This window comes from Thunnus thynnus, chromosome 21, assembly GCF_963924715.1.
Source record: "Thunnus thynnus chromosome 21, fThuThy2.1, whole genome shotgun sequence".
Lineage (NCBI taxonomy): Eukaryota > Metazoa > Chordata > Actinopteri > Scombriformes > Scombridae > Thunnus > Thunnus thynnus.
Window position 1 is genome coordinate 16,050,221 of NC_089537.1, and position 12,584 is coordinate 16,062,804.

At 39.5% G+C, this 12,584-nt stretch overlaps 1 long non-coding RNA gene across 1 annotated transcript in view; it reads right to left on the minus strand.

Annotated features, from left to right (window-relative positions):
* Nucleotides 1-7,354: 7,354 nt before the first annotated feature.
* Nucleotides 7,355-12,584, minus strand: part of LOC137173257 (uncharacterized) — a 172,938-nt gene continuing 167,708 nt past the window's right edge. The window contains exon 3 of the long non-coding RNA XR_010925143.1: nt 7,355-7,539. This is a non-coding gene — a long non-coding RNA (uncharacterized lncRNA). The remainder of the gene's footprint in view (nt 7,540-12,584) is intronic.

Below are 12,584 nucleotides of genomic sequence, written 5' to 3' on the forward strand. Positions count from 1 at the left end.
ACTCTCCACTCACGCATTACGCACCTCGCACTGATTCTACTGACATTCAGTTAATTTGTTCATTTGATTTAATAAATAATTTTTTGTTAAACATTCTTGATGGTGTATCTCCCTTTTGTTGTGGCCACTTCAGCCAGGTCATAACAGGGTACAAGTGGACCCAAATCATGCCAGAAAAATATCCCCCACAACATAACAGACCCACTGGATCCCCTCACTGTGGGGGTCAAGCATTCAGGCCTGTACCAGTCTTTCCTTTAATTTGTCACCCATCTGTATACTACTGTCAACTGACCTGATGTACTTGTAGCTTCAAGCTTCTCATCCACATGAATAAACAATCTGACAATGTGAGAGAGGGCCTGCTGGCATTATCCAAATAAAAACTCTAGTAAACAACCATGTGAAAGGAAAATGTGACTTAAAATGTTTGTTAATTCAGTTTCAATGTGCAATCAGACAGTTTTTTTTTCTCTGCGCTTTCACAGAATTCAATGCACACCACATTAAGCTTTTTATGTTCCCACAAAGACATGCATTAAAGTGCAGAAAGGATGATGTTGCAACTGTGGATTCAAACCCTGACTCTTAAACTGACAAAAGACATTAAGTCATTATGATCACTTGAAAAGTTTTCAATACATACATTCTGATGACAAATTTTTACCTGTGATTAAGTGACTGAATACTCTAAATGTCTAAAACACTAATTTTTGCAAATGCCACTATTTTATGAGTGAGGGTTTTCAGAGGGTATGAGAAATGAGAAAATATCATTTAAATTTCTTGACATAATTTCCAGAGAGCAATTTGGCAAACAAACAAATAATGTCAGTTTTGTTTGCATCCAGCATTACTCACCAAATCACATTACATGTATCCTTGAGGTCTTACAAAACATTAAACGCATTTTGCACCTCAGATAACTGTAAAATGTTTTTTGAAAGATTGAAACAGTCATTCTTTACATGTGCTTGTATGGACCTGGCCATTGACATTTTGCTCTATAGCTCTTTAATGACAAAAGCTCTACAGGGTAGTACTGTCCTCTCCTCTGGTAGAGCAATTGGGATTTTAATTATCACAGTAATGTATCACTGACATCGTGACTCCTCAGTAGTGCATTAGTGAGGTATTAAAAACATTATCTGTCACAAAACCAATTCTGCAGTTGCCAGGTCTTTACCAATTATCTTCCCCCGTGAATCACACCGCCACAACAGTTACGCTGACATCAACAATCTTGTGTTGACTGGTTGTCCTCTGAGTTTGGCAGTGAAGGAGTTAAGTCATCAGTGTGGAGTAATGACAGGCTGTGATTAGTGGCAAAATTAGAATCAGAATCAGATTTATTGGCCAAGTATGTTAACACGCACCAGGAATTTGGTTCTGGCTGTTGGTGTCTCTCAAGCAATATAGACAATAGACAGAAAATGTACATATTATTTACAGACAATACATAATATCGAAGAAATATACAGATTATATATAAGACAAACAATATACCTACAGTGCAAGTGTGCGTAGTAGTGCAAACAACAATAATGTGCATCACGTTATGGGAATGAAATTGTGATGTTGAGTATTTGTACAATACAGTATTTGGAGATATGAAGCAGGGTGTAATGACTATCTGAAGAACAAGGGTAGCTATGGTATAGCAGATGATACTGGTCAGCTATTTATGAGTGTGATGGCATGAGGAAAGAAACTGCTCCTGTGTCTGGTAGTTTTGGCATACATGGTTCTGTAGCACCTGCTGGAGGGGAGGAGTTGAAAAAGGTTATGTCCAGGGTATGAGAAATCTGTAATTATTTTCCCTGCCCATCCCCTGGTTCTTGAAGAGAACAAGTCCTGGAGGGTGGGCAGGGAAGCACTGATGATTTTTTGCTGTTGATTCAATGATTGCGGTGTAGAACTGGCTCAACAGCTCCTGTGGCAGACCATACTTCCACAGTAGCCACAGAAAATACATCCTCTGCTGGGCCTTATTGAGAATGGAGTTGATGTTGGTCTCCCACTTCAGATCTTGGGAAATGGGAGTTCCCAGAAACTTGAAGGTCTCCACGGTTGATACAGGGCTGTTGGATATTGTGAGGGGGAGCAGTGCTGAGGGGTGTCTCCTAAAGTCCACTGTCACAGTTTTGAGTGTGTTCAGCTCCAAGTTGTTCTGACTGCACCAGAACAACAGCCATTCAACCTCCTGCCGATACACAGACTCTTCACCATCTTGGATGAGTCCAATGACCATAGTGTCATCTGCAAACTTCAGGAGTTTAACAGCTGGGTCTTTGGAGGTGTATTTGTTGGTGTAGAGGGAGAAGAGCAGTGGGGAGAGGACACATTTCTGGGGAGTAGCAGTGCTGAATGTCCATATACCAGAAGTGACTTCCCCCAGCTTCACCTGTTGTTTCCTGCCTGTCAGGAAGCTGGTGATCCACTGACAGAGGTGGGGGATACAGTGAGCTGGGAGAGTTTGGAGGAGAGGATTTCTGTAATGATAGTGTTGAAAGCCAAGCTTAAGTCCACAAACAGCATCCCTGCATATGTCAAGGTGTTGCAGGATGTAGTGCAGTCTCATGTTGACTGCGTCATCCACTGACTTGTTTGCCCGGTAGGCAAATTGTAGGGGGTCCAGCAGGTGTCCTGTGACACTCTTCAAAGGACTTCATGACCGCAGACGTCAGAGTAACAGCCCTTCAGTCCTGTGATGGAGGGCTTCTTGGGGACCAGGATGATGGATTTTCATGAAGATTGGAGCTAGTTGTTCAGCATAGGCTTTAAGACAGGAGGGGCAGACACCCTCTGGACCCAGTGCTTTCCTGGTCTTCTGTCTCCAGAAGAGCCGGCTCACATCCTCTTCACATTCACAAGTTTCCTAAATAGAACCTTCATTCACAAGAGTCCAGGATAAGTGGTTTACTCTCTGGGGATCACTCTGTGCACCTCGTACAGTGGTGAATGGGACTGAGCTGAATGTGAAACAGGGTCTGATGGAAGCAGTGTGTATGTGTGTGAAACATTAAATTGGCTTAAGCACACTACCATCACCAGTCGTCCCTTTGAGTAATGGCACTGATAGCTCCAATATTATTATCACACACATACACGCAGAAAAAATGTCTTAACTTGTGCAGAGGCACATGAGAAGTGAAGAGGGTGGACTCATACAAATACCTTGGCAAAGCAAAATGCAAAGAAGCTACAAATTCTAAAATAGGGACACGACAGTGATGTTGATCTTTGACCATTTGGATATAAAATGTCATCACTTCATCATTTTATCCTATTGGACATTTGTGTGAAATTTTGTCATAATTAGCATATTGAGTTATAGCTAAAATGTGTTTTGTGAGGTCATAGTGACCTTGACTTTTTACCTTTGACCACCAAATTCTACTCAGTTCATCTTTTAGTCCAAGTGGATGTTTGTGCCAGATGTAATGAAATTCCCTCCAGGCATTCCTGAGATATCACATTCAAGAGAATGGGACCAATGTGAGGTCACAGTGACCTTTGACCACTGAAATCTAATCAGTTCATCCTTGAGTCAAAATGGAAGTTTGTGCCAAATTTGAAGAAATTCCCTCAAGGCGTTCCTGAGATATCACATTCACAAGAATGGGACGGACGGACAGATGTATGGATGGATGGACGGACAACCCGAAAACATAATGCCTCTAGCCACGTCTGCTGCCAGCATGGAGGCATAAAAAGTTGGCTAGAGTCACCAAACACCCAAGAGATAAATGTGTTTTGGAGTATTTGTAGAAATATTAGAGGCAATGAATCAGGGTTAATGGCAAAAGGAAAACACTTCTGAATAAATAATAATCTGCAAACAATTATGATGCAGCACACAAAAACAACAGCTTAATTTACTTTCAACAGTAAAAAGATCCATATCTGTCACTGCAACCATTCCTAATAGTCCTAAAAGAGAGAGTAACGAGTATGAAGCTGTTTGGGGCTGAATGCAGAGCTTAATACCCAGAGACAAAAATGCACACATGCAAAAAAACAAATAGTGTGCACATTAGTGTATATGAAAACACACCCTGACAAGAGCTTTTATCTCCCAGTTACTAAACAAGATTATCCAACTCTCTTCTTATACTCAAAGTTTGATGGTGTCTAAAAGGTCCTACACCTTTGAAGGAGAGGACATGCTTTTTGCCATTTGATATGAAAAGTTGGTCATAAGTAATCAAAGTGATCAAAGTGCTTTCTTGCCCAGTCAGCAGAGGCAAGCAGGAGTAAAATTTGAGGAGTTAAATAAGTTAAAGAATATTCTGCTTCTGAATTCTGACTGTCAGGAGCACCAACTACCCTTGTGTTATATCCCAGCTGAAATGCTTATGTTGATATATTAGGCTACATGGTGTTGATGCTAAGATGATGCCATTCTTGAGGTTAGGGTGTGTAAGGTAATGAGCTTAGAAAAAGGTCTAAGCTCAGAGAGCTTAGAGAAAGGTCAGGTCAGTAATTGCCTAAGCATGGGGCTCTGACTCTATTTAATACAACTGTTTTGGTCACACTAATTTAGTATAACTTAAATAAGTTTTTGCTTGTACTTTTTGTCACTCTTTCTTCCTTGTTTACAACAGACTAAAAGTCAGAGGCTAGCAAAAATTAATAAAGTTTTTATGGGAGAACTGTTAAGCTCATTTACTAGAGCAGCTTTGCATGATTCACAGCTCAAAAACACCCCTTATTTATCTTATGCAGGCCCTCAGTTAAGCCTTTGTCTCTTAACAGGCAATCTTAGCTCCTGTCTCTTTAAGGCCCCCCTACCAATGAACCCACTCTGTTTTGACTGGCCAGCTTTTCAGAAGCTGCTGAGGGGCAGCTGTATCAGAGTCATATGAAGTTACTGCCGATTCAAACCCAACATTTCCTGCTTTACTGCTTCAAATTAAAGGCTTTTAAATAGCTAAATAACAGGAGACTTTTATTGTGAAGAATTTACAGGAAATGAAACATGTTCCTCACCGAATCAGCAGAGCTTCGTTAGCGCTAAGGAGCTAAACTGCTAAAAACCTTTAGCCGCTTTAGTGCTAAAAAACGGTCAATGCAACAACATATGGACATATTTGGAGCTCTTTTTTCAGCAGAGCAGTCAGAAACAATGCAGGGAGGAACAGTACAAGCAGAAACAGCCACAGTGATGATGATGTTTGATGAAGAGCTGCAGACAACCAGCACACCTCCAACAGGTAAACAACTTTACTTTGCCCTGCTGTGTAATGGAAGAACACTCACAGCCTACCAGCTTGTCTTGAGTCAAGGCTTGGCGAGACTACCCCCAAAACAATGAAAAAATGCCATTATGTGAGCAGAGCAGAGCAGTGAACTTGTGCACTGTGTGTGGAGCAGATGACCATATAAAGAAATCTGTCACAAGCTGACATCAGCTCGGGCTGAAAGTAGAAAAAAACATTGGAAACTGAGCGCAGTCTGAAGCTGGTGCATTTTGTTCACTTTTTGCTTTTTGTTACTTCTACGTACATTTACGTCATTATTTTGACACTTTGGCCACATTTAATATGAACATCCCACATTGTAACATTATATATATGACTGAGAATAAGGAAAAGCATAATAAGTCCCCTGTAATATATATTTTTAAAGGCAAAAATTTGTTGTGTGTGACAACCAAATGTAATGCATTTCATCACAGCAATTGCAGCATTAAATGTCAAACTTAAAAAAAAAACAAAAACTAAAAACTAAGGAATGAGGTGTAAAAAAAGGTATGACTAAATACTAGTCAATAACTGAATAGCCTTGAAATTCTAATTTGTCAGCTAATCAGGTGGATTAGTAAAAATGTATCTTTTGCATGGAGCATACTGTATGTGCTGAATTTTCAGAAACAGGATTCAACAAGATCAATTTCAGTATATTGCAGTTGTTTCATTTAGCAATGTCTTCAGTGTAACAAAACAAGGCTTTTTCATCATTTCAGGGTTTAATTCATTCATTTGATTTGTTTTTTAACAAACAACTGTCTTGCATTACAGCATTCTGATTAATCTAGTGGGTGATATATTAAAGGTACATGAATGATATTGCTTATTATACTGTATGTACTATCTATTCTGTAATGGTTTTTTATAAGGTTTCTTATTAATTTATAGTGTGTTCTCATGTGCTTTGATGTTGCTTTGTATGCCTTTGTATATATTGTCTCTTTTAGCCTTCTGGCTATATCTATTGCATCATATTGATGTTAATGTGTTCTATACCTGATAAGTAAATTAATTAAGTATAGTAAAATAACATATATAGACCTATTGTTTTTTTTTTTTTTTTTTACAGGTGATGATACTGTAAATCCCATAGTGGGAGAGTTCAGCAATACCTATGACCAATCAGATGGACCAGGAAAAAAACATATCCTATCTTACTCAACTGATTGAGTTCCCTTTCACTTCCAGGTTTTAGATTTCTGCTGACTAGCTTTGTGTATTAATGTTATTCATGACAGGGTAATTCTCCTCTCTTCTTGCTGAAAGCACATCTGTAATCACCTAGCCCTCCATCATACAACAATGGTGAATAGTGAAGGCCATTAACCCATTAGCTAATGATCACGGATTGTCAGATGCCCCACTCAAGTGCTTGCTAACAGTTTGGTGATGGAGGTCTGTTGGTTTGGAATAAGAGAGGTACACAATATATGTATTATAGTCAGAGAGAGATCACATCAATACATTGTCAAGGAACATAGTGCTAATGGCTCATTTCCACATGTTATTCTAACACTGTGTTTTCTATCCAGAGCCAATCAGTGCATGATTTAGGTTTGTGGCTGAGATGTTACCTTTGGTAAAAACTGAGCTAATTAATAGGCGAATATTTATGTGCACCACACTGCAACACTAGACTAGAGTTTTTCCTCCCACACAAGGTTTTCTGCTCCGAGTTTATGTGAAGGTGAAAAGAAAGCCTTCACATTTTAATAATAATGACAAGAAAAAATATTTGTTTTGTAATCACAGAGCAGTGTCATTTAATTTCCTCTCCTATCATCATAAAAATATTTCCCTTGTGACCAGTTCTTTTAACACAGACATCTTTGGTCATACATTCATTTTCATTCTAAAGAATAATTAACCAAGGAAGTAGAGAAAATGTTAGAGAACCAGCAATCTTGCTGAAAATTGCAAGAAAATTGTTTGAGATAATCCTCTATCATCAACCAACATGAATAAAAACAAGCCATAAGTGGAGCTCTCTCTTTGATGGTCACGCTGTTTTTATCTGCCAGCCTGTGGCAATGACGTGCACACACACACACACACACACACACACACACCCCAAAGATTTCTTGTTCACTCACCCAAATGTTGCCATCCTGGTGATACGGTTTCCAGTTCCTTCCTGTGTCGCTGTAGAGAAGACGGTACCGTGTCGTCCAATCAGAGCTGCTGTAGCGACCCTGCGTTGCTATGGCACTAACCTGCTTTCTGGAACCCAGGTCCACCTGTAGCCACTGGTAATGGTCACTGTCCAGAGGAGACCATCCACCAGCACCTGCAGAGTCACATAAGTGAAAGGTTGTCTGTTGTAAGTCCTTTTAATTTTATATAATTTTATAAATCAGACAGTAAGCATAAAAGAAAAACAGAATCTAATCTGTAATTTATTCTTAATGAGTGAAATTGGTTAAGCCTGGTATAAATAAATAGCAACAAAAAATGTTTTTTTTTTCTTTAGTATATCTTATTAGCATGATCTGTCTGTTGCACACATAAGCAGAGTTGCCACTATTCAGGGCAGACTGGCTCCCGAGTCCAAGATAGGCAGAAAAGCAGCATGGTATCCACATAATGAGATTTTACAAAAGGAATGTGTAGTTACAAGGTTATAGTCCGTCCTATTATTAAAGGTCAGTGTCCAGCAGAGAGCGGCCCAGAAATTTGCTTCAAGACAGGCACTGGAAGTAATGTTTTATTAATAGGTTTGCATGCAGGGTTAGAGCTTGCCGACTATAAAGATGTTTCACAAGAATGACGAGAACACTCTTCTTCAGTATCATAATTATTCATGGCACACACCTCAACTTCTAGAGGAATAGCTATGTATGACATTTTGGGATGGATTCTTTTTTAATATTGGTATGCAAGACATCATATGCCATTTTGTAAATGCTGGGAAGTCCACTGTAATCAACATAATTCAGTTTCAGCTCAGATATACTGGCCAAGGAGAACACCATGATAAGAATATGAGCACAACATTACAGTTTTGTTAATTTTGATAATATCTGTTTATTACAAAGTGCTATAACAGCCTGCACACAGATTGAAACAGGATGTGAGACTTCCCTTGATATGTAAAAATAAAGTCTAAATTCACACTTTCAACCAGAGATACCTACTTCATACTGACAGATACATACAGTTATCTCCACTTATTTCCAGCTAAACGTTGGTTCAATGTTTGCATCCTTGAGTGCACATCAAAGTGATATTTCACTCTGGTGGAACATGCATTTTATTTTTCATTGCACGCATCTTTGTTAGAATTGGCTTTTGCAGTAATTCTCAAAATGGACAAGAAACACAGGGGAAATTACTTGTTTAAATGTTGAGAGTCAATTTTTTTTTACCTTCTCTTAAGATTTTGCATACAGTATAACTTAGAAGGTTGTGCAATATATTCAAATAAAAAAAGTTGGAAAACATTATACCTAGGTGAAAAATTGCTTTGATGAAAATTATTATCTGTGAAAGCATTAAAGGTGAGCATTTCAGTGCCATTTTCCTGTGGCTACAGTGTTGACTGCTGGAATATATGACTGTGTTTGTTTCGTTATCCAGTCAGTCGCAGTCGCGTCCTTGTGCTAGCCTAAAACCTCATGACTTTACCTTCAGTGCCAGACAAACACTCATGTGTCCTCCAAAAGCTGTCCCCCTTCACACCTCCATATGACAACCTGAGGCAGGGCCAAACTCCCCTGGACCTTGCAGGTTAAATGAGCCTCAGGTTAAATGGTGCAGAAACACAAGAGCAAGGCAACTGCTAGACAGAAGGGAAAGAGAAATGCTGGACAGGATCCCAATGACCTGATTTCATCTGCCATTTTAAAATAAGAGAAAAAAAAATAATGAGGCGTAATGCCAAGATTGTATGTAGGCTACCGTGAGAGCAGTCAAACCAGTGTAAGAAATACAAGAAAATGCACTCAGTAGTGCACAAAACAGGTGTACAGACAAATGCACACTTATGCATTTTTCACGCACACACACATGTGCATACAGCACCGAAGATGTATCAATGCAGCCAACAGCCAAGCCTGTGACAGAATGCGACTGTGAAATGATTATTGGGAAGAGTGGGTGGTGGATGGACTGCGAACTGGCCGTGTCACGGCCGTCTTCTTTGATTCTCTGTGATGGATTTTTTCTAAAGGACACAAATACAGATAAGAAAGTGATGGGTTGAAAGCACAAGTGAAGGAGAATGACTGATTTAAAAATGACAGAGACAGAAAACAGGAGCGTAGGGACAAAGTGAGAGAAAGGGAGATACTAAGAGCAAGAAAGTACAAGAGCTGTTAGAAGAGCATCAAGCACAGTGGAGGAGGCATGAGAGATGATAGTCATATGATAAAAAAGAGGGTGAGGCAGTTTGCGATGTATCCCCCCACCCCTTTGACAAAAATCCTATATCTTATCCAATTACAGAGCCATTACACTCCAGCCCTGGCCTTGACAGATAACCAGGCCCATATCAGTGGAAACGTCAATACCTCAAAAACCCGTTGCAGCAAAACCATTCCCAAGGGAGGCTAAACCATTATCAAAAAGGGGGGTGGGGGTGGGGGGTGGCGGAATTGGGTTTGGGAGGGGGGTGGTGACAGTGATAAGTAAACAGACAGCAGAAAATAAAGATTAAGAAAGCAAGCAGAGCGGACAATGACCGAGGCAGTGTGACGCATTGAACATGATCAGATGATGGGGTGACGGAAAGAATGACGAGAAGGTGTGTGGTGGTGGTGGTTGGTGGCGGCGGTGGTGGTGGTGGGAGTGACAAGAGAGGGGAGGAGGCAGAAAATGGTAATGAGGAAAAGTAGGAGTCGAAGAGAGAAGTATGTTAAATAAGGTGATAGATGATGCCACAAGTGAAGGGGCGGGGTACAGAGCAGAGGGAAAAGGATGAGAAACTTGGGAGAAATAGAGATAAAGTGAACCCATTCAACAGTGATGAGGGGGTGGGGGTACCATCAACTGAAAGTTAGACTGCAGGTGGGTTCAAATGACATGGAACCGGAAGCAAAGATTGGAAAAGTTTAGGGTATAGAGTTCAGGACAGTAGAAGAGACAGAGAAAAGTGAGAAAGGAGCGGTTAGAATATAGTATGTGCAATATATAGAGTCATTACTGCACATTCTTCAATAACAGTGGTGCACTGAGATCTCAGCTGCTACAGGATTTTAGTGTCAGTTCACTGAAAGTTGAGCCAGGATTGTGGCTCTATTTCTGCACATATCTTAAAACACACCACTGATATACCTATACATCATTATGACATGGCACCTTCCTCAAAGGGTTTTATTAGTTTTGTTACTTGTTATGACAGTAAGGAATCTTGAGACATTTTGATATGTCATACTAGATAAAACTGTCTGGTATTTCCTCAAAAGTGAAGGCTGACCTGGCATGCTTTTCATTCGATCTTGTTCTTTCAGGAGCTGCTAAAGTGAAAACAACAATTTGTCCTTGAGTGAGGAGCACAGGGTGAGCAGTTGGGACATTTTTCACACATTGTCCAAGGGCACTTAAATGGTAGTTTCTGACTGCTGGGAACCAAACTTCAGATTTCCAATATTCTCTACCCTGCAGTGCTACTACCACAGTGACCACACTCACACCACTGGTGCCTGGTAAGAGGACATTCAAAGCAAAAATTGCACTGCAATAAAAAACGCAAGAGGGTGTGTTCATGTGGGTGTGTTCCTAGAGGTATGATGAGAAAATGACCCAGTCCCGTCCAGTGGGGGTCTACTAAACCTACTAGTAGGTTCTGGAGGCTGTTATCACCCATTTATTTCAGTGAGACACTGTTAGTGGAGCCCAGTAGTCACAGAAGCCCTTTTATCAGTTGCATGTTCTTTGAATCATTGTCTTTGCGTTGTGTAGTTATCTGAGCTGTTCTGTTATTTGTGTTATTTTATGTAACTGTTTCTGTAAACAGATTTTAAAATTTCAATTTAATTTTACTATTACTTTGTTTATTTGAAATACTGACCTTTGAACCTTGACCTCAGTGCATGTTTGAAGGCTTATAATTCAGCAACAAATGGGGCTGAATTATAAACCTGTTATAATTCAGCCCCTGGGACCGACTGTTATAGAGAACTGTTGACCTCAGCTATCATGTGAGTATAGTCAACAACTGGGAGCGCTGTCAGATATGGGTAAAATATGGTTAAAATTAATTTTCACCTGTTTAACAATTAGATGTTTAAAATCTAACTACACAAATGTCTTTACCATTCCCTTAAACTCTTCAGTGTACTCTCAGTTCAGTATTTACAACTTCAAATTCTAGGAAAAACACTTTAAAAAGAAAAAAAAAATACAATTCCCTAGAGTGGCGCCATGCAGTTTGATACAAATCTACAATATACATGTAGTTCTTCCAGTTCGCAAAGTAGGGTTGTAAAATAGGGTTGTAAAAAGATATATCCGCTGAATATATCAAATATCTAGTACAGCAGAACTAGTAATTACACTGCATCTAGATGATCTATGTTAAGAAAAAAGAAAAATGTTGGTTTATTTCAGATATTTTAGCTGGTATTTCTGGTTCCAAAAAAAAACCTTTATTTCACAGAATCGAAGGAGAAATAATCAAAATGAATGGTCTTAATATTAATCTATCATATTGTTGAGCTATCAAGGAGTGCAGGGATTAAATGAGGGATGTGAAATGTAAAGTCCGATTTGATAATACTGTCTTCATCCCATTTATATGGCCATGGTACAAGATTTGATCCTCACACATGCATGTACACACACACACACACACACACACACACACAATGTTGGAGTGCTTTAATGGATGAAGTAGCTCAATATTAATTGAGGAAGACTATGTTTCAATACAAATGGTTTCATATTAAAAATCCTCAGCCACATATTCTTTGAAATGTCTCTACTAAAGGAAGGAATCTCTGTATGTCTGTATGTATGTCCTTCGTGTATCTCAAGAACTGTTCATCTGATTGACTCCATACTTGGCGGAAAGCCAAGCATGTCAGGGAGAGACCAGAGACGAGTCAGGGAAAAGTGCTCTAAAAAGAGAAAAATAGACATTGAAAACAGAGCTTTTAAATCAAGAATGGACAGTCTTACCCCATGTCTAGAAAGAAAGAATAGCATTAGAAGCACATTTAGCAGATAAGCAGCAGCGAGTGACTACACAGGAGGCACTCGGGTACATTGTTGAGTGTAGGTCACCCACATTTTGAAAGCACTTAGAGCCCAATACATAATGACTGTAGTTACGCGCGTAAAATGAAGGAAAAACTTTTCACGGGCAGTTCAAAACCAGTTTCTCTCATATGCTCT